Here is a 23,698-nt window from a genome sequence, read left to right as displayed (position 1 = left end):
TTATAATATTGTATGTTAAGTAGGAAAAATATAAGTAATAAATTAATATACTTACAATAATTGAAAATTTTATTTTTATTTCTTTAATATTTGTTCTATTATCTTTTACGTTTTTTTTAACACATATTTAAACTTACATAAATGAATTTCACAGAATTCAAAGAGTAGGCTAACATTAAAAATTTATTATTAAATATTTATTATAATATTACTTAAAAAAAAACGTACTTAATTAAAATCCTTTATTTAGATTACATTCATAGATATTCAAAACGTTTAAATTAAATATATATAAACAGAGGTAATAAAATAATATATTATTAACATTTTCAAAAAATAAAAAATAATAAAATACAAAAAACATGTTCATTCGCACATATTATAATAAAACAGGGATATATTACATATATATAAAATAACATTCAATATATATTCTTTTTTATAAACTCAAAATTTTTTATAAACTTTTATTTTATTAATCCTAAATTATATGAAACATTTTAAACACTGTAATAATATTATTATGTTGTATTTCTAATATTAAGAATAAAAATAAATTTATATATTTTAATAAAAAAAAATATATATATATAAATATACAAGAAATATTCTTCATATTTTGAGCATACTTTTTTTAGGAAATTGTTTATAATTTAATACTATTTCTTTCATAAGTACAAATAAAAACAAATCTTTTAATTTTTTAATTGAAGTATGCAGTGATATTTTTTTTTATATCTTTTGTATTATATATGAAACATAAAAAAAAATGGCTAAGAAGTTTATATATTACTTATATTTTATCAGTAATTCTTCAATTAAATGTTCAACAGTGAATTTAATATATTTTAAACATAAAAACTGTTTCATCTCCTTTCACACCACTTTCAGAATAATTGTGACTGGCAATTTTTTTTTTAAACATTATTTAAATCTAAGTAATTATTATATATCCTCATAATGCATAACAATACTTAATAATATTAATAAAATTAAGTTTACGTATAAGTTCATAAAAATATAATTAACGAATAGAATAAAATAAAATAAGGCAAATTTTTTTGCTAATCATGGGAGAGATACATTAAATAATTTAATTATAAAAATACGAAGATATAATTCATATAAATTAATTAATATTAATAGTATTTTATCATAATAGACATTTTTTATGTATTCAATTATAATAATATATTTTATATCATATATTCTAGTACATTATAATTCGTTCAATAAGTACAAAATATTAAAATGTTATAAAAATATTACATAACAATCAAAATGATACATCATTTATATTAACTTGTAAAATGATGCAGAGATATAATTATTAAAATGGATATAACTTCTAAAACTGTATATTTGATGCTTTTATTTGTAAACAAAAATGTTTATTAATTTTATAAATAAAATTATTTATCTATAAATAACGTTTGTAGAAATCAATTAGTGTTTTGATATGATTATTATATTTAAATATACAGATTATTTTTACGTAAATCAAAAAATAAAAATCATTATTTTTTATTATATTAATGGAATATATAAGAAGTTCAAAAATGAAATTTTTATAATATATAATTTACTACGAGTTTATACTATCTAAATGTAATACAATATTTTTAATTTTTATAGTATATTTATAAAGATATAAATGTCTAGTTTAATTATCATATTATAATTTCATCAAAAAAGTTAATTAAGGATAAGTTATTTCTAATACATATTTATTAAAGCTTTACTAATAATAATTACATTGTATGTCAATAGATCATCTTAATTTTTCTATATTCAGATATTTTAGTACTAAATTTTTTTTTTTTTTTTTTGTTAGGATGTCTCTAGTCAACATAAAAGGTTTTTTAAAATTGAAAATTGGTTGAATTTATATTTATTTTCAATAAATTATTATTTCATGGATTGTCATTTACATGCTTTATTTCTTACATAACAAAAATAAAATTTCACTAAAATAATTAAAAGTTTGCACATATTATTTCTTTCTGTTAAATTTTCAAACTGATACTTTAAAGCTATTGATATTCGTATGAAACATACGAAAAATTTAATTTACAAATCAATTAACAAAATATATTTAGAAATGATTATTCATAGTATTTTTCCATGCACCATTTTAAGATAAAAATTTAGACCAATTAAAAAAAATTACACGAAATGTGAAGCATATATATTTCACACATCATTGTAAAGTACGTAAAGATTATAGTTTTCATCATAAATAATCCACATGCTATAAATTAGAAAATTTATCAAGAACATAATCGGAAAAATCATATGTATATAAAATTATTATTAAACTTATGGATTTCCTCTTGTATACAAGTTATAAATCCAATGTATATAACTCATATTATAATTTTACCTATATGAATTTTCAGGAGTTAAAAAAAAAAAATAGAAAAGAAATATTGATATGAATATTTTAAAAATTAGTATACAATATATTCTGACATTACTCTGAATAGAAATAAGTTCAGTGAATGCTTGATTATATCATTCATACTAATAATTTACACAGGATAAATATATAAAACTGTTATATTTATTATTTTAATTATCATTATTTGTTCTGTGAGAAAATTATCTTAAATACTATAAAAGGGATAATAGATGCACGTTCTGTCCAAAACTATAAATTATATATCAATTAATAATTAAAATTTTTAAGAAAGAAGAAACCCCTAAACCCAAAGTTCTTCATAATATTATTATAAATAAAGAATCATCAAAATATGTATATAACATCTTTACATGGAATCTTGTAAATTCATTCATCTTAATTTCCTTTTTCGCCTTTTGTAATATTATTAAAGTTTTTCTTCTTTTGTATAACTCATAAATTCCATTTAAAAATATAACTATATTACATGTCTATATTTAATATTTATTCTTTATTAATATATAATTGTAAAGTAAATATATTTTATATGCTTTGTAATTTTCATGTTCATATTAGTTTACTCTTTTTGGAAATAGGTTATATAAATAGATTATAGAGAGAAAAAAGTATAAGCATAAATTTCATATAAACATACATGTTATTTATAATAATATGCTATAAAATGTCAACATAAAAATTTGAGTAAGAAGAAATATATCCTATCTAAAAGTAATATATTTCCTTCTTCAAAATATTATTTATTTAAAGAAAATGCTTTAAGAAGAAAACAATTTTATTCCTTTCTTTAAACGTATTTGAAAAGAATGTCTGAAAACTATAAAAATAAATATCGTAATATAAATATTCGCATTACATGCTATATACACAGAAGAAATATTTTAATAAAATGAAATAATATTAATAAACAAAACAAAAATAAAGTATATTTATTATTAAAATTTAAAATAGCAATACTTTTAGTTTCCCTATGTAGAATTACCCATATATGCTATTTTCTTATTCTTTAGATCATAGGTATAATTTCAAAGAAAAAAGTATACGTGTGTATCATTTTATTGTCTAAACAATAATTTTTATAATATGTATAAGATTTATAAATAAAAACTAGATTCTTATTATATTATTACATTCATGTAAGCCTATAAAAAATCAAACTTCATAATTAAAATTAAGAACAACATCGTTCCTTAAGAAACCCTATATATTATACTTTTTTAATTAAAACATGTAAAAAAAAGAGTAATTTTCTAGAAAGACATTATTAAAAACGAACCAACTAGTAAAAAAAAAATATAACGTATTTATGAATGATCCATAAAAAACAAAATTATTCTTCTGTTTTTATTATGTTTTAATTTTAAAATTAACTCTTAAATATTAAAATATCAGTAACTGTTAATACAAACTACTTGCATTTCTATACATAAATAAAAAAATTTTAGTTCTTTACTTGATATATTTATAGACACAGAAAAATAACAAAAATATACCAAAAAATACATGTACATTAATATATGACTGTAAAAAGAATATACTTATTTATATTACCATTGCCATAATTTAACTTTTTACAGACATATATTACACTTTTAGTAATTTACAGTTATAAAAAAGATAGAAAAATTATTTATATTAATTATCCATTAATATATAATTAAATTTAATACATTAATTTAAACTTTGTGGGATATAAAAAAAATAAACAGCATATCATATTTGAATTCATTAATATTTAATATAATACATATTTATATATTTTTTGCATAATCGAATTAAGATTACAATTAGGACAACACTAATGTAATAATTAGTTTTACCCCTTCACTTAATTGCAAAATATTAGAATTTTCTACGTAGTAAACAGTTATAAATCATCCAAAATTAAAAATGATATCAATTTATTATATATTTATAATTTCACATTCATACGATTTAAAACAAAAATAAGAACGGCTAATATTTTTATGGAAAAATATGTTTTATAACATATTTATAATAAAATATTTTTTTCAGAGAAAATATAAAGTTTTCACTTTAGTTAAAAAATATACATATACTTATCAATGCAACAAAATAAATTCAATTCCTTTTATTAAATACAAAACAAGACACATTTATTATTAATATAAGAATCATAATTCACTTCCATAATAGCATGAAAAAGTAATAATTTTAGACTACTTTATAAAATAGAGGCAGAAGCAACTTTTTTATCTAGAATAAATTATCCCACTTCAATAAAATTATATGAAATTTTCTATTATATATTAACTTTAATAAATTTGTATATACATTTCATAAATATTATTTTATTAGAAATATATATATATTAATTCACATAATTTAATTAAACTCAAACAATACATTTAATACAAACTGAAGAAAATTAAAATATTCAAATTCACAAAAGAACTAAGAATATATCTTTTGATTGTTGTATATCAGAAAGTCCAAGTATATATTAGTGCTTTAAAAAAATAGAAGCAATACTTTTTATTTAATAAGTATATAATAAAAGATATTACAAATAATATTTCTTATTAAGGACTAGATCACATAAGCAAATATATTCCTCATTATTCAATTCATCTTTTCTCGTACTTGATTTTTTCATATTTTTTAACTTTATTATCGTAATAAAAAATTGCCGACATAATTGAAACACCTAATAAAAAGAATTGTATAAAATACATTATAATATCAACTAATGAAACTAAAAAATACAATTTATGTGTACCCGTATCTAAATTATTACATGCCGATAGCCACAATAAGTTCCACTTTACCCATTCTAAAGTATTAGGCAACATCATTCAGAAGTCTCAGACAAAGTTTCTAAATAGTCTTTCAGTCCTAATATACTCTATAATCCCCCCATTACTTTTATAAGCTATACCCACTGATAAGTCTACTATGAATACAATTAATAACAACAAACATAATAATAAAGGTAAAGAAACTAGTAATCCATATTTTTTACGAACAATATTTTTATAAGTCTTCTTATCAATTGTCTTGGTGTTTTTAAGAAAATCATTATAATATAGTTCTTTGAATATTTCGTTTTCAATATGGGAAAAGGTCTTTTTTTCAAACATACAAGATTTATTGTTTATATTTTGTTTATGGTCCCCCAGATTCTTAGGTGAATTTCCATTTTATTGTTTGTTCTTTGATGTGTTCCATTCTGCATTAATATATGTATATACTTTTTTGCACATTCCATTAATTGGAATATCTTTTTTCAAATTTACAATATTTAAATCCACGCAATGTTTACATCTTGTTAGTAACCCATACGTTATTGTATTTAATTTTTTAATATACTTACAATTTTCTTTCAAATATGTTTTAACCAATCTCTTAAAAAAAAAAAAAATGTAAATATTTTTTAATAGAATAAATAAATTAATTATAAAAAATAGTATTAAAAAATATAAAACTCAAAAAATATGAATCATATAAATATCTTTATTATTGTCATACCTCATCATTTCCTAAATGGCATATCCTCATTAAAAGGAAAAACAGAGTAATTTGAATAAATATGAACAACTTAATTTTTAGTTCAATCATATGGTTTTTGATTTGTAACACATTTGGAAAAAATAATATTAATAATAATATGATGAACTTCTTATGATAAAGAATACTATATTTAATGTAAATTTTTTTTTTTTAATAGAGATTCATAAATATTTGATGTTATAATATACATAAAGCTAATGCATCTTATAACGTATACAAAGCATAATTACTTCAAAAATATATTATGTAATTTTTATCTTAAGTTTTTCTAGAAATTAAAAATAATTTTCAATAAAATTAAATAATTTAAATACCCTCATGAATATTCCATACATAAAATTTAATTAGTTAATGTAATGAACTAATTAAATAATATTTTTATGTATCCTTTACAGTATATACTAAAAATATATATATGTGATATTTAGTTATATGAAGACATTGAGTTTATATATAGTAGAGAATATGTAGATTATATAAGTAATATACTCCTCCATATACTAAAAGAATAATTATTAAATTTAAGTACTTTATCCATTAATAATTCTAATTTTAAAAACATATTTTATAAGAATATTTTATTCCTCCTAAAAATATTAATTATTATGTCAATATATTAATAGTAATAATAAATTAAAATTTAAATATTTTGTACAACATTTTATATTATAATTATTATAATATATTCTTTAGATACAATTTAAAGAGTTCATTCACATGTGGTCAATAATATATTTAATAGATCGAATTTATAGCATGCTACTTAATTCATGGATAAATATATATTTCAAAAGTTAAATAAAAAAATATTTTTTATTTTATACCTTCTGAATATTATAATTTTTAAGTTTAATTTATATTATTACTTTTACATGAAAAATCTATATATGCATACGCCTTGATTTATTTATTTGTCTTTTTTTATTTATTTGTATATTTAGAGGATATATGAACATAATAAAAAAAAAATTCAGTTTAAATGTAAAAATGTTGTAGAATTATTGCGTACTATTTCATTAACTTATAAACCTATTAAATGAAATAAATTTACAAATGAGAATAACACAAAGGTTACAGTAAGTACATAACAAAAGATAAATAATAACAATATATTATTCTAAAATATATAAGTTAATAATTTTTCTATTTACAATTTTAGATCTAACATATAATTCTTTAGTTATTCTTTTTATAGTATATGTTGCTTAAAACATAATTTAGAGAAACCGTATATTCAAAAGACATAAATATATAAATAAATAATATTTCATTAAAAATAAGTTAAAGCGAAAAAATATATTATACTCAATTATTTCCATTCCTTAAGCGGTATAGAGAACATATTGATAAACGTAAAAATATTATAAGTACAAATTATTACTGTAATAATCTGATATGTAACTTTACCTTATCGTTTTTATAAATTTTTAACTTCCTAGTGTATAATTAAAAATATAAAAAAAGAAAAATATAACTAAATTTAAAATATTATTTTTAATTTATAAAAAAACGAATAAGAAATATTTAAAATAATTAATACCATTATATATAAATATACTTTTAATATATACTTATATTATTGTCAAAACATCCTTTATGAAGGATCTTATTTAATCCACGATATTTTCTCCCATAAATTGGTGATCCTACTTTTTTAATCTAAGTTATTATTTATATACAAAATATACCTTAACATATTTAAAAATTTCTTACTAATCCATATATATATTATGAAATAAATCATGAAAATTACAAGCATTACATAGTAATGTCCTGCTAAACATTTACTTGTAAGTATTCTTTTTCAGTTTTATGAATATTCATTCTCTCTAATAACTTTTGTGAGAAATTTTTTCAAAAAATATATCTATATTTGCTTATTTTATTTATTTATATTTTAAATTAAGAAAGCACATAAAAAATACATCAATTTAGTAATAAAATATTAACTTTCTCCTCATTATACATATATAATTTTGATAATTTATGCCATTACTAACACTAATTTTTACATAATAATTATAAAAAAGCAAAATTCTTCAAAATTTCTTTTTCAAAGTAAAACAAAAAAATAATAATAATAAAGTTTACCCTATAACCACATAGAAAAATGTATAATAAATCATTTATGTAAAAAGTTATAATAATAAATAAGAATGGTTCTTTTAAAATTTTTCTTAACACAGAACATATCAAAGTTTGTAATTTCAAACAAATGATTTATTATATAAAATTTTCAATTTACAAATGATATTTTTAAAAATATAATATGTGTAATAAAGTACAACTAAATAATAATTATTCAAACTAAAAGATCATACAAAAGAATTACTTAATTTATTATAATGCATGCTTTCTAATTTTTTTGATAAGTATGAAAAAATATTTTATTAATTTATTACATATTACTTTAAGTATGGAATTGATATCCCTTATAAATAAGTTTTAAGGGAATGAAAAGTACAATATTACTCTAACTTCCCAATATAATATTCATTAAATACAAATTAATAATGTTTGTTTTTTTAATAATATTAACAATATGTATATTTTTTACTTTTACAATTTTTTTTTTTTTATGTATCTTCTTTTACTAAAAATATAAAATATAGTATTATTTTAAATTAAAAAATGTTTAAAGTTAATATATAATATCTATGTATTATTTTAATGCACCACAGCCAATATAAAATAATCTACTTCTGTATAATAAATATTTTTATTTATTTTTCAATATATTATAAAAAGTATTTCATCCCTTAACACACTAGACATTGATTCATAAGAAATATATATAATCATAAATAATATTATTTAACTTGATTAAGTATTGAGATGTATAAAAATACTTTAAAGAATTTCATAAATTATATATTTATGATGCCCATATCGGATGTATAAAATAAATAAAAAAAAAAATGACTTTATATAAAAACTTTCATCTACATAATTTTCTTTTAAGATGTGATAAATATTATTAGTAAAAAATTCCATAAAATAATTTAAACCATCCTTTAAATTCACTTCTTTCATAAAATAATTTTCATTAACACTTAGATAATTTACTAAAATTTGTAATATCGAATTTGTGATATGAAAATACCTAGTTATCAAATGTAAATATACTACATAATAAATTATTATAATTGTTCCAAACTATAAAAAAAAACTTTTATAGAAATAGATATTTTAAGTAAAATTAAAAGTTTATATATATATATTCAAATTGTATATTTTTCTTAATAATTGATGTATATAAATTAATGAAAAAATAAATTTATAAAGAACTGAAAGGAAAAAGTTAAAATAAATTTTTTATGAAATACATAAAGTACCATTAGAAACGAATATATATAGAACAATTAAACGCATATATTATTTCTGATAAAAAGTGTGTTATGTAAAAGCGAATTGATTCTATAAAATACATTAGTATTTATTTATAGTTATTTTAAAAATAAAATATATTTATATACATAAAATTAATTATATGAAATATATATTTAATTACTAATATTAAATAAAAAGTATAAAAAAGAATGACATTACTTAATCTTTTATCATCATGATTATAAATTACATAATTCAAAATATATTATTACTTAGTTCCATCTTTTGTAACCCCAAAAAACATATATTAATAAATAATACAAGTATATACAGCCTCAGTATCAAGAAATGGGAATATTAGTATATATGACTCGGATAAATAAAAAATGATAATCATAATCTTCATTTTAATTAGAATTTATATAGAATCAAATTTAATTTATTAAATACAAGCATATAAAATGCTTACATATACATTTTTCATAAAATATTAGATCCCTTCATTTTTTAATTAAATGCTTTATAGATATATTATTATACGTTTGTTAAAACATATTATAAATGATCAAATTAATAAAATCAAATGAAATTATTTTAAACAAAAAGTAAATGATATCGATTTATATTTCTTTTTTTTTATTACATTAAACAAGTAGTATTATTAGTATCGACATATTCATAGTTTTTTAGTATTAAATTTTCATACTTAATAATACTTTTATGATATCATTGACACTTTTTTTGTCTCACATATAGAAAAATCTACATAACAGCATAATCTTTAAAATAATTATTCTTACATAGGATATTACGTCAAAAAGTTTAATTTGTTTTTGTATTTTTCATTTATAATTGAACTTGTACATATGCATAGTTCATTTTTTAAAATAATTATTATTACAAAGCAAAAAAAAGTTTATTTCTAAAATAGATCATAACAATTTATTACTCTTTGTTCATTAAATACTCAGGTCGCTTAGAAAAAAGTAAAAATTAAAGTAGAATATACATTCAACTTTCATTTTAACATATACTTAATTAATTATAATAAATTAAATTAAAAGTACATTTTAAGTATACAGTGCACATAAGGTGTTTATTTCTTATTTAGTTCCAATTTTCTATAATCCACAAAATTACGGATCAATTATAAATAATTGATTCTTAGAAAGAATATGATACTATTATAAGTATATAATTCCAAATACATAAATCATTTACAAATTTAAACATTTACGAAAAACAATTTATTTTGTATCGTATACTTATTTTAGTTCATTTAACATACTATTAATTATAATAAATAATAATGAAATTTTCTTTTTATAAAAACAAATTATTACACTTTTTTCCATATATTACAAACAAAAAAAGACAACTACAATTGATTTAAAACATATCATACATTTTTTTTAATTGTATAACAAAACAGTATATTTTTTACCGTATAATAATAAAAGAAATGAGAACAAAATAAGCGTACTTTCAAATATAAAATATGAATTATCCTACAAATTTAATAAAATAATGAAATATACACATTTTTAAATGCATTTTATGGAACACATATTTTGCAAGAAAAAATATAAATTCACACATATTTTATATCACTGTATTAAAATACGCACGAAAACAAATTTTAAATACGAATTTATAGAATAAAGCAATCAAATTTACTAAGAATTAAGAACATATATTTTTATATTTTATATCAAAACAGATGTATATGTTCAGATGGTATTATAAAAATTACGTAATAGCATGTATTCTTCCTGTAAACAAAATATTCTTAAGAATACTATACATAACTATTTCTTATAATTTAAAAATTCTTCTTAAGAAAAAACCCTAAAATTATTACAAATTTTATAATTATTTTTTCTTTATCATTTTATATTTCTTATATTTTTTATATGCATAAAAAATACCATATATAATGGATGAGAACATTGCTAATGTGAAAGCTAATAAAATTCCTTCTCCAGAACTACTATTAGAAGCGAGATCTTTAAATATAGAACATAATTTTAAAAATATAAATAAACTCAACATTAATAAAGATAATGGAATAAGTGCTAATTTTATAATCTCTATACGTATGGTTCTTTTTTCATCCCAGTTGTTAACTTTTTTATTCATTAATTGATAAAAGGAATCTAAAAAATTGAATATTTGTTTTTCGCAAAATACATCCATTCTATTAAATAACGAAGACTTATTACTTTTAGCCACTCCATCCCATTCTTCACTATTTAATGAACTTTCCTTTAATTCTTCGTTTACTGATAATGTATCTATGTCATATTCAGATATATAATTTTCATCTAATAATTTTTTGTGTCGCCCATTACATTTTCCATTAAATGAATGACGTGCTAGCATTCAATTAGTTGTTAAATCTAAAGCTCGATCTAACTTATTTTTTTTTTCCAATAACTTATTGCAGTTATTCTAAAAAAAAAAATAGTAAATACGTATTATTTACGAGGATATGTATTTCCAAGCTAAGTATTAAGTTTAAAAATAATATACTCAACAACAAAAAATAAAAGAAAGAACGAAATAATATTATAATACAGTGTTATTATTATAACGGAATAACAAAAATAAAAGAGATTAGAAAAAAAAATTAATGAGAATGGTAGAATTGAAATTTTCTTTTATTCTATACATTTTTAATGTAAATATATATTAACTAATAAAAATAATAACTATAATTTAAAATTTTGAAAATAATAAAAGAGGCTATTCATATTATTATTTTTAAATTAGTTAATTTATTTTAAATGTTTCAAAATGAATTATTATAAAATTGCTTCATTTATTTTTTAGAAATACAGAATATTTTTCAAATTTAGAATAATATCTATATAGATTGTCACAGAAAAAATAGAATAAAACTAAATTATAATTTCTCATTATATTTAAATTAAATATTTAATAGTAAAGAGGCAGAATTTTTTTTTTATAATTTAATTTTAAAAAAATAAATGATTATATGAAGAAAATTATTAAGATGAAATTAAAAAAAAAAATTATTTATTAGGTTGCAAAATTTTTCTTTTCATTTAAAAAAAAGAACAACATCTAGAAAACGTATACTAATATACATATTTACAATATAATTACAAATTTTTATATCATTTCAAAAAAATAATTCTAATTTTATAAATGTTTTTTTGTAGTGCTTCTTTTCTAGTTAAATAAATTGTTAATTATTACAGTAAAAATAATAGTAATGGAATATGAAGTTACGGAAAATACTTTTTTGTTATATTGTATATACATTAGCACATAACTAGAACATGCAAAAGTATCATTAACAATATAAATTTAAGATATAAAAACGGATTAAATAAAAAAACTTTTGAAACAAGGAAGACTTAGTTATTTTTCGAATGAAAATCTTTTTGAATTAATTTATATTATACTATTATTTATAAATTAATACAAATAAAAAATATTTTTTTAAGGTAAAAGAGAAACAATTTAAGTTTTTATGTAAGTATATTTAAAAATAAAAAAATTATTTTATATCCTATTATTTTTCCTTTCTGTACATTTTAACACAGATAAAATGAAATATAAATTTATTATAAAAAAAAAATATTATTGCACTAAAAAAAAAAAAAAGAAAAATATTATAGTTAAAATAATTTATTTGAATTATGAAATCAAGCTGCAAAAGTTGACGTACATATAATTTTATTCCACAACATTACATTTGTATATTTTAACATCCATTATGACACTCTTATGGTGTATATTATGTACTTTGACCATTTCGTCAATAATTATTTTGATGAATTAAATTATTTTACAGATAAATAAGTTAAAAAATAAGAAATGGTAAAATACGTAGTATATTACTTGTTTTATTAAATAAATTAAAATTACGTATAAATTCCATTTAACGTAAAAAAATAAATACATTAATTTCTATTACATTCTCAAGTATTCATGGGAATGTTTAATTATCTTAAACTTTTTTGATTTTTTCATTTCATTTAATACAAATATTTATTGATTTATTTTCATAATTATATAAAGAATAAAGATACAATATTTTTTATTTTCAAGTATACTTTACTATACATATTTACGTAATAATTTAAAAATATAATTAAATCAACAATTATGTAAATTTAATAATAGATGTATATATCCTACTATTTTTTGGAACAGTATAATTGCCACAAATCTAATAAAACACTCCATGCAACTGTTACTAAAATAATAATTAAATTAAAAAAATGTCGGCTATTTATTAACAATAATCCAAAATATAAAACTCTATTTATGTATTATATATAAAAAAACATTATTTTTTTCTTTATTTTTTTACTTATACTTTTTTTAAAAAATAAGCCTTACAAAAATGAAAGAATAAAGAACTATTAATATAGAAGCATATATTTTTATATATCCTTAAAATTGTACTAAAACATAATATATTTATAGAATACCATAAATAATCTACGAATAAATACGTACAAATGATAGGATTATACTAAAAAATATATTTTTTTTTAAATTACTTTTAATGATAATTTAGATCCTTACACATTTAACTCATTTTTAGAAATTTAGAAATATGCAAAAAAAAAAGAAAAAAAAAAAAGTACATATCTTCTGATAATACTCTCTTAAATTTAATTCATTAACTTAATCGTTAAAGGACATAAAAAGTTAAAACAAATTATAATATATTTATTTATCAATATTCAATGTAATATATAATTAATTAATTTTTGAGAAAATTAATTATCACTATAATTAGAATAAATAATAATATAATTGGTTTTAATTATACAATTAATCGTAATGGCTTAGAATACTTAAGTTAGAAAAAAATTGTAAGCAAACCATAATTTTAAAAAATATTTTTTTATTATATATTTATATTTTATCCTTTATACCGTTCAAAAAAAAGCTAAAAGTCCCTTAAGAGTTTTTTAACAATAAATATGTTTTGTTCTATATTTCTTTTGAAAATAACTTACAGAATAAATATTAAGAATGTTTTTAAGTAAAAAATAAAATATAAGTATATAAATATCAATTCAACCAAAAATATTCATTTTCCTTTATTCGGTACAAGTGAAACATATTTATCGTTAATTTAAAAATAATAATACACGTCCAAAAAATCTGAATAAATAAAAATATTAGACAATATCAAGATGTGAAAAATAAAGTAAAAAATTCTAGTAAAATGAAAATTACAACACATGAATAAAATTATATTCATTTACTAGTATATATTCCTTTTTAACAGACAAACATTTATTTTTTATAGAAATCTATTTATGTACCCAAATGATTATATTTTAACAAATTTATATAAGCTTAAATAAAAAATTTACAATACTAATTCGAAAATTCTAAAACATTAAAATTCACAAAAGAACGAAGAACATGGTTTTAAATTGTTGCCCATCAAAAAGACTAAGTATACGAATATATATATATATATATATATATAATCAAAGCAATATATGTGTATTTATTAAGTATATCACTAAATATATTACTTCTTGTTAAAGAATTCCTTACAGAAAGAATCATATTACTTATTATACATTTACCTCCTTCTGAACTTAATTTTTTTATATTTTTTAACTTTCTTATTATAATAAAAAACTGCTGATATAAACATGACAATAAATATAATGAATGGTATTAAATATATAACAGTGCGAATAAAATGCCCGAATACACACTTTGAAGCGCCGCTGCATTTTTGTATTAGCCCAAATATAGTTTGTGTAATCCAACTAAAATAGTCATTCATCCATGCTGGAGGAGACAACTGTCTTTTATAAGTATCCAACCCTGTTATTTCCGCCAACCACCATTTATCACTAGATACAGAAGTAAATGACAAATCTACTATGAATATTTTTAATAATAACAACAGCAAAAACAAAGGTAAAACAAGTCGTAAACCGCATTTTTTATATATTACTTTTTTGTAAAGTTTATCACTAATCGTTCTTCTGTTTTTAAGAAAATCTAAGAATTCTAGTTCTTTGAACAATTTTTTTTCTAAATTGGAATGTTTTTTTCGTTCAAATATATCAGTTTTATTTTTAAGTTCTCGTTTATTCATTACTGCATTCTTTGGTGAACATCCATTTAATTGTTTCTTTTTATCTGTTTTCCATCTCTCATTATAAATTACATCTATTGTTTCGTGCTCTCCAATATTTGATAACTCTTGTTTTAAATTTACAACATTTAAATCTTTATTCTATTTATATTTTGATAATAATCTATAATTTCTTGTAAATAATTTTTTACCAACCTTGTAGTTTTTACACCGAGATTGATTAAGCGAACTCTAATAAAAGATAGCAAATATTTATTATAATTTAAGCAAAAATATATTTTCATTATATCATAACAGTAATAACAAAAAAAATAAGAAAAATTCAAGTATAGTTAAATAATATTAACTTACCGCATCAATGTAAAAGTGACAAATCCAAATTACAAGCACAAATGTAAGTTTTTTAATAAGAGTTGTTAACTCAATTTTTTGTTCCATCATATAGATTACTAATATTGTAATGTATTGTAGGTTTGAAAAAAATTAACAATAATATAACATAATTATAAAGATAATGCACTCTAAATTTATTAAAAGAAAAGTATTTTTTATCATTTTTTAGTAACGATGCAATATAATATATATAAAGTATTTTATATACTAACAAAGGAAAATAATTTGAAAAATATATTATATAATTTTTATCTTTATTTTATTTATAAAAAACTATCTCTCATTAAAATAAAATGGTTTTCATTCATGTATTCATAAATGTTGGAAATATAAAATTTAATTATTCAATACATTATAGTAATTAAATGAAGTTTCCATTAATACCTTTCAAAATAAAATACAAAAAATATATTTGATTTCTTAATATTTAGAAATATCAAATTTATATAGAATATATAAAAAAGAGATAAAGCATTTTTCTATATATCTATGGAATAATAAAAAATTTTAATGATATTTACCTATATAATAACTCTAATCATATATAATATTTTGGAAAAGCTAATTATAATTTTTTAAAAATATAATATATAATACAATGATATCATAATGGTAATAATAAATGAAAAACATAATATTTATTAAAATATTGTATGCTAACTAAAATACTCGTATTCTCTTATAACCTAAATATATTTGAAAAGTAGAATTTACAAGATGCCACTTGATCTATGAGCAAGCATATATTTTAAGATTAAATAACGATTTATTTTTCATTTTTGAAATATAATATGAAAATTAAAATTGTTAATTAAAATTAATTCATAGCATTATTCCATGATGAAAAAGTTACAATTTATTCGACGTAATTTTTTTTATTTTTTTAATTGTTTAAATATATTAAGAATAAATATTAATATAATAATAAAAAACATAGTTATTCTCGTACTAAAAGTGTTATTATTTTATTTACTATGTCAAAACAATATATTTCGTAATTTTCTTAGAACAAAAAAAAAAAGAAGCACAACATTTTGTTTATAATTTTATTTTATTCTAAATATTTATGTAATAATTTTAAAATATAATTAAATCAACAATTACTTAAATGTAACAATAATATAATAAATATAAGTATCCTTTATTCACTGCTCAATCATTGTAATACTTAAATTGAATAACCGGATATGCACAGCTACTAAGAATTAGAATTACACTAATATTAACACGTACCTACAAATAATATAAGCATTAAACGTAATATCAGTACCTTTAAAACTAAACCTGTATTCTAGTTAAATACTATAACAAAAATAAATAATCCTTATATTTCTATACCTTATGATAAAATACAATAAATAAATGTAATTAAATATTAAACATAATTCGTAATTGTACATACTAATTTAATGCAATTTTATTTTATAATCATATATATTCCAAAAAACATAAAAAACAAATAGTACCGCACAAAAAAGCAATTACTTTAATAAAAGAAAAAATTAATAATTACAAAATTCACAAAAAGTATTACTCCAAAATAAACAAAACGAACTATAATTTTATAAATGTTGAAAAAATACTTTATATTATCTAATGTAATACCCTTTTAACTTTTTATTTATTTGTTATTATATAAAAATAAAAATATATAATGATTTTTATTATCCTTAATACAATTGTTCCGAATTAGCTGACACTATATCGGACACTGAATAAGGGAATATCGTTCAAAACGATAAGGACAACATTATAATGTCCTTTTCGAATATAACTAATAATATTCTAACGTATTCTTCGATAATCATTACTTACCACAACTGTACTTTTATTTTTTTTTTTTTCCTTAATAATTTCAAACTTAATACCGATCCCAAAGGAGTATCATAATACAAATATTAAAAATATATAACATATATATTTATTCTGTATTTATAATTTATTCACAAAAACACACTCTATATAATAACACAAGGAATTTATATATTAAAATGTATATTTCATTCACACTATAAACAAGGAAAAACGAAAAATATATGTCCAACTGCTACAGCAATTAGCAAATAAATTCGTATAAAAATATATTTAGGTATGAAATGTGCATTTAATATAGTATCATTTGGTTTAACTGTAATTTCTTGGTTTGCTAAACCACAAGCGCGCTTAATAACATTGTCTCATTTTAATGAACTATCGAAAAAATCAAAGTTAATAAAACCTTATAAATTATAATTGGTTATTAAATTCTTAAATTTTTACATTTTATCACCTAATTCAATTTTAATCTTTCTTATAAACTTCAGATTTCCCTAAAATTAAATTACTCATTTTTACACCATATATATATGGCTCTTATTAATAGTCATAGCATTCTGCTAATGGAAATTTTAAAAAAAGTTCTTTGAAGAAATATATGAGATTTTCATATTCTAATTAATTAAAAGTTTTAAAAATTCTTAAATTAATTCTTCATTATATATTTGAAATTTTATATCTAATTTTTCTACTTTTTCTCATATTACATTTACCGATTCCTACATTCTATTATTCCTTTTTTTTTATTTCTTTTTCCCATAGACGAACATACATTATTAGAAACTTCCTTAACTATGGAAGACATAATACATGATACTTACCTCCCACCAGAAATTTATGAACACAAAAAAAAAATTAACTCATGATATCTGATTTAGAGTACTCAGATTACAACACTTTCCCCAATTTATCTTCGTCGTTTTCTGAATTATTTTAGATTTCTTCATTAACAATATTATTCAACTTAGATAACTATTACTTTTGGCAAAAGTTAATATTGAAATTGAAATATTTCTCAAAATTTCACCATCTCTAAAAATAGTTCTCTTTTCTTATATACTTTTTATATATTTCATTAACGTCTGTAAAGTATTCATTAATTTGTTCATTATTTCAACTATCAGAATAAAATTTACTCTTAGTAGAAGTATATAATTTAAAATAATTATACAAATGATTTACACTCGATCAATAATAAAAATAATTACCTTCATCATCGTATAAAAAGTACATTCACAATATTTAATGCAATTAAAATTCTCTAATATTTTTATTTTAATATCAATAACTTCTATTAAATATTTGTTATTTCCATTATTAGAAAGTTTGGATATATCTTCATATAACTAGTATTTGAAATATAAATAAGAATCAGTACATTCTTCAACATTTATCACAAATATTTTCTTAAAATTTCTTACAATATATTTACAAGGAAAATTCAAATTACCGTCACTTTCACGTTTAACATTCTAACCACATTATTTATAAAATAATTTTTACTGACACCTACATTTTATTCAATATATTTTTTATATGAAGTTAAATCATATAAAATATTTTCCTAATAATAAAAGTAATACAAATAAATAATAAATTGGGGATCTAAAGGAGAATATATTACTCTTCAATAAAAATATAGTATTTATAATGAGCTATAAGTAATAATTTAAATAATAAATTATGATATATTGATTCACTTTCATTTTATTATTCCATTCGTTTTTAATATATATTTATTAAATAAAATAAATAGAAATTTTTGAATTTATATGCAACAATATTTTAAAAAATTAAATGTACATATTCTACTTATGCACCTGTGTTTATATCAGTTTTTAAATTTAAATGAACATATATTACTAATAATTGTTCCTCAGTTAAGTCATAAGACTACTAAATAATAATAATAGTATTAATTCAAAAAAAAAAACAAAATTCATAATTATAAAAAAGGGAACAGATTTTTTCTTAGTATTTTTATTTCAAGATATAATATTACATTGTAAATGTCAATTAAAACTATAGTAATTTATACCCGTCCTATTGAGCCTTATTTATGTTCCTTTTTTTTTTTTTTTTATGAGTACTAGGTTTTAAAAAAAAAAAAAAAATACAATATTATATTAAAATTAAAAATGCTTTAAATTAATATATAATTTCTATGGATTACATTAATGCACCAATGTTTTTAAAAAATAAGTTCATTTGGTTTATTAAATATTTTCATTGATTTCTTATTATAATAGATAAAGAATTGTATATCATTTGGAACTATATAAGAACGTATAAAAAATAACAATAATCATGAATAACAGTATATCAAATAGTTTATTATTGAGATATATAAATATATTTTAATGAAACTGATAAATTGTATATTAAACATTTCCAACTCGAGGGAACAACATGTATAAAATATGAAATTACTTTATTTGATTTTCATTTACACAATTTTCATCTTAGTTTTGTTGAATATTATATATTAACAATTTCACAAAAAGCTTTTAAATTTTTTTTTAATTTTACTTTTTTAAATACTCTTTCTTTATATATATTCATATAAGTCACTAAAGTATATAATATTCATTTTAAACTGATAAACTACCTAGTTACCAACTACAAATAAACTACATATTGAATTTAAATATTTTTCTATATATATTTAAAAAAAATATATTAAAGTGTATAGTATAATAGAAAATAAAAAAAAGACATATTTCTATTCATATATGCATATTAGTTTATAATTTTCCGTATATAAATAAATCCATGATATGAAGTAAACATACAAAAAGCAAAATGTTACAATAAATTTTCTATGAATATATACATTATATCCCATTAAGAATAAATATATATAGAAACCATGATCGCTTATATTGTTCCTGGTTAAAAATGTTTCATATATTATTGAATTTGGTCAGTTGCAAAGTGTAAATTTTATTTGTAATACACTGCAATATTGAATATATATTATAATCAAAAAATTAATTATTTTAAATGTACATTGTAATATTTAATATTAAATAAAAATTGAGCAAAATAAATTTATATATGTTATTTAAATTTTTCTTATAGTTACTATGAAATTTCAAGTGCATAATTATCCATGTGCTAGTTTCTCGCATTGCAGCTCATAGACAACTACATGAATAATTAATGAAATTTATATATATTAATTTTCAAGAAATAGTATTATCAGTGTCCATAAATCCAATAAATAAAACAAATCATAGGTATTAATTTCACTTTTATTTGAATTTATAGGGAAAAAAATTTTATTATACTAATATTATCATTTGATGTACCAGAATATACCGTGCACGTAAATTGTAATGATTTTTTCTTTTTTAATTAAATACACTAAAAATATACCATAATGCTGTTACTGAATCCTATTATAACAAATTAAATTAATAAAAAATAAATGAAGTTGCTGTTAATAAAGCATAAATTATGCTTATTCATATTTGTTACTTTTTATTATATTATAAAAGTAGTATTAATAGTATAGAAATATTCGCAGTTCTTAAATTGTACATATTACTTAATGCCTTTAAGACTTAATATGACTTCTAAGTTTTAAGTAGGTAAATATACATAATAACATAAACATAAAAATATTTATTTATACGTATTCATGCGATTGTGTCATAAAAATTTACTCATTTTTATCGCTTCCATTGATAATTGGATGTTTCTGTAGAATAATTTATTTTTAGAAAATTAATGTTATTAAAAAACAAAAATAATTAAATGTATGTAGTAACTATTTATAATATATTAAAGGAAGTTTATCAGTAATCTCACTTGGTATAAAATAAAAAAAATAATAGTATAATAAATATTTACAACTTTTCTTTATAATATTTAATTAAATAATTTTTAAAAAAATTTAATTAAAGCACATTTAACTATGTAAAATATTATATTTATGGCATCTTCATTTAATTAGAAGTATTTATAATTCTACAAATTAACAATGAATTATAAATAATTCATCTTTATAAAGAATACTATTTTATTACACATTTATAATTTCCATATAAAAGTATGAAAAGCTTAAATATATATCAAACACGTTATTGTAGAAATAATTGATTTAATAAATTTATCATAATACAATTCATAATAAATATTAGTTAAATTTCCTCTTTGCCAAAACAGAAAAAATAAAATAAGTTATTTTCTTTTAATTATCTACAAAAAAAAGACATTCACGATTAATTTAAAACAAATTAAACATAATTTTTTTTTTTATTGGGTAAAGAAATGACTATTTAAAAATAAAAAAACGTAAAAAAAAAAAAAGAAAAACAGTTGTGTAAACTTTTTAACGTAACATGAATTTTGTAACAAATTTAACGAAATAATACTAAATACATCTTTTTATATCAATAATAGGGAACATAGATATACTTTATATAAAATATATATATTATGTCAAAATATTTAATTATATTTAAATTTTTCAATGAAATACATATTTAAAGAAATAAACTAACAAATTAACCAAAAATCATGAATACATATTTTTATATTTTATATCAGAATAGTTGTGCATATGTAGATTTAATTATATATTTTATTTAATTGTAGGTAAATTACATTTTGTACATAATTTTTGTACGGAAAAAATATATTTCCTTATTCCATATCAAAAGGTTTACTTACAAAATTAATCAAATATTTATAACAAATATTAGTATTATTTGATTTTATTATTTTATATTTTACAATTTTTAACAAAGCATAAATAATACCAGATATAGTGAAGACGGCCACAGATAAGAACAATAATGAATATACTATAAGAAATACAAGAAAAACTCCAATAACAAATTGATAACCAAAAGAAACAGCAGTTAACATCGAAAGTACTAATTGTATAAATAAAACTATAATGAGTGAGACAACTGCTAAAGTTATCTTTTTATTCCCAGACTTATTAAATTTCATAATATCCTTAATTTTATCAGAATCTAACAGGATGAATATTTTTTTTTCAAAAAATGTATATATTTTAATAATTAAAGTAGACTTTTTTTCTTAGTTCTTTTATTCTTTTCTTCTGTAATTAGTTCTCTTTTAATTCTTTTCTCTCTAAACCATTGTCTTTGTCATTCTTAGATATATCTGCTTCATCTAATAATTTAGTGTTTTATCCATTATCTGATATTTCTTCCTTTGATTTTACATAAAAAGAATTCTCTGATAAAAGTCTATTAGATATTATAGATATATTTCCACGTAGAACATATTTATCATCTAGTGATTTATAAGAGTAAAACTAAAAAAAAAAAAAAGTAAACATTTATTTTCTACAGGGATATATATTTCCATAATTGCAGAGTATTTTTTAAAAAATAATACATTACACAACAACAAAAAAAAAAGAACAAAATAGAGATGAAAAAGAAAACAGGAAACATCATAATAATACCTCATTATAATTACAAATGCATATCCAAATTAAAAATATTAATGCAAGGATTTTAATAAAAATGACAGATTTATTATTTTCTTTCATTGTATACTTTCTTAAAGTTATTATGTATTGACTAACAAAAATATAAACTATATATTATATACTGCAAACAATAAAATCAAATGTTTACATTATTATGTTTTATGTATTAATATTAACTGTCAAAAATATATTATATATATATATAGCTCACATTAAATTTTACAGATACTACATAACTCTAAATTTGATTTTGTATAATTTTAAAATAGAGTTATTAATAAAAAGGAAAAAGACAATTATTATAATATATTTATTTGAAAAGTAATTTAATACGATACTTTCTATATGCTTACAATATTTGAGAAAATCATAATTTATTTTAAGTTTCCACATATTCTCCTACAATTGTAAGTACAATTTACATTACATTCATCATATATGTAACTTATATATTCAAATAAACCATTTAAGTATAAAATATATTAAAAAAATGATAAAGTATTTAAATATAAATTCTTCCCATATTATTATGAAGAAAAATATTTTTAAAAAAAGCTTGATAGTACTTAAGGGATTAAAAAAAATAAAACAAATAGTAGATAAACGGGTGTAAATAAATGAATAA

General features: G+C 18.3%; 4 pseudogenes, besides 4 other annotated features; all 4 read right to left on the bottom strand.

Moving 5' to 3' along the window:
* Positions 1–5,007: 5,007 nt before the first annotated feature.
* PmUG01_08059100 lies at positions 5,008–5,998 on the bottom strand (annotated as a pseudogene).
* Positions 5,008–5,998: a sequence feature (fam-l protein, pseudogene).
* A 5,154-nt stretch (positions 5,999–11,152) lies between these two features.
* PmUG01_08059000 lies at positions 11,153–11,953 on the bottom strand (annotated as a pseudogene).
* Positions 11,153–11,953: a sequence feature (Plasmodium exported protein, unknown function, pseudogene).
* Positions 11,954–14,864: 2,911 nt separating this feature from the next.
* PmUG01_08058900 lies at positions 14,865–15,833 on the bottom strand (annotated as a pseudogene).
* Positions 14,865–15,833: a sequence feature (fam-l protein, pseudogene).
* Positions 15,834–22,256: 6,423 nt separating this feature from the next.
* On the bottom strand, positions 22,257–23,133 carry PmUG01_08058850 (annotated as a pseudogene).
* Positions 22,257–23,133: a sequence feature (Plasmodium exported protein, unknown function, pseudogene).
* Positions 23,134–23,698: the final 565 nt, after the last annotated feature.

This window comes from Plasmodium malariae, assembly GCF_900090045.1.
Source record: "Plasmodium malariae genome assembly, chromosome: 8".
Classification (NCBI taxonomy): domain Eukaryota; phylum Apicomplexa; class Aconoidasida; order Haemosporida; family Plasmodiidae; genus Plasmodium; species Plasmodium malariae.
This window is presented reverse-complemented; position numbering and strand designations above follow the sequence as displayed.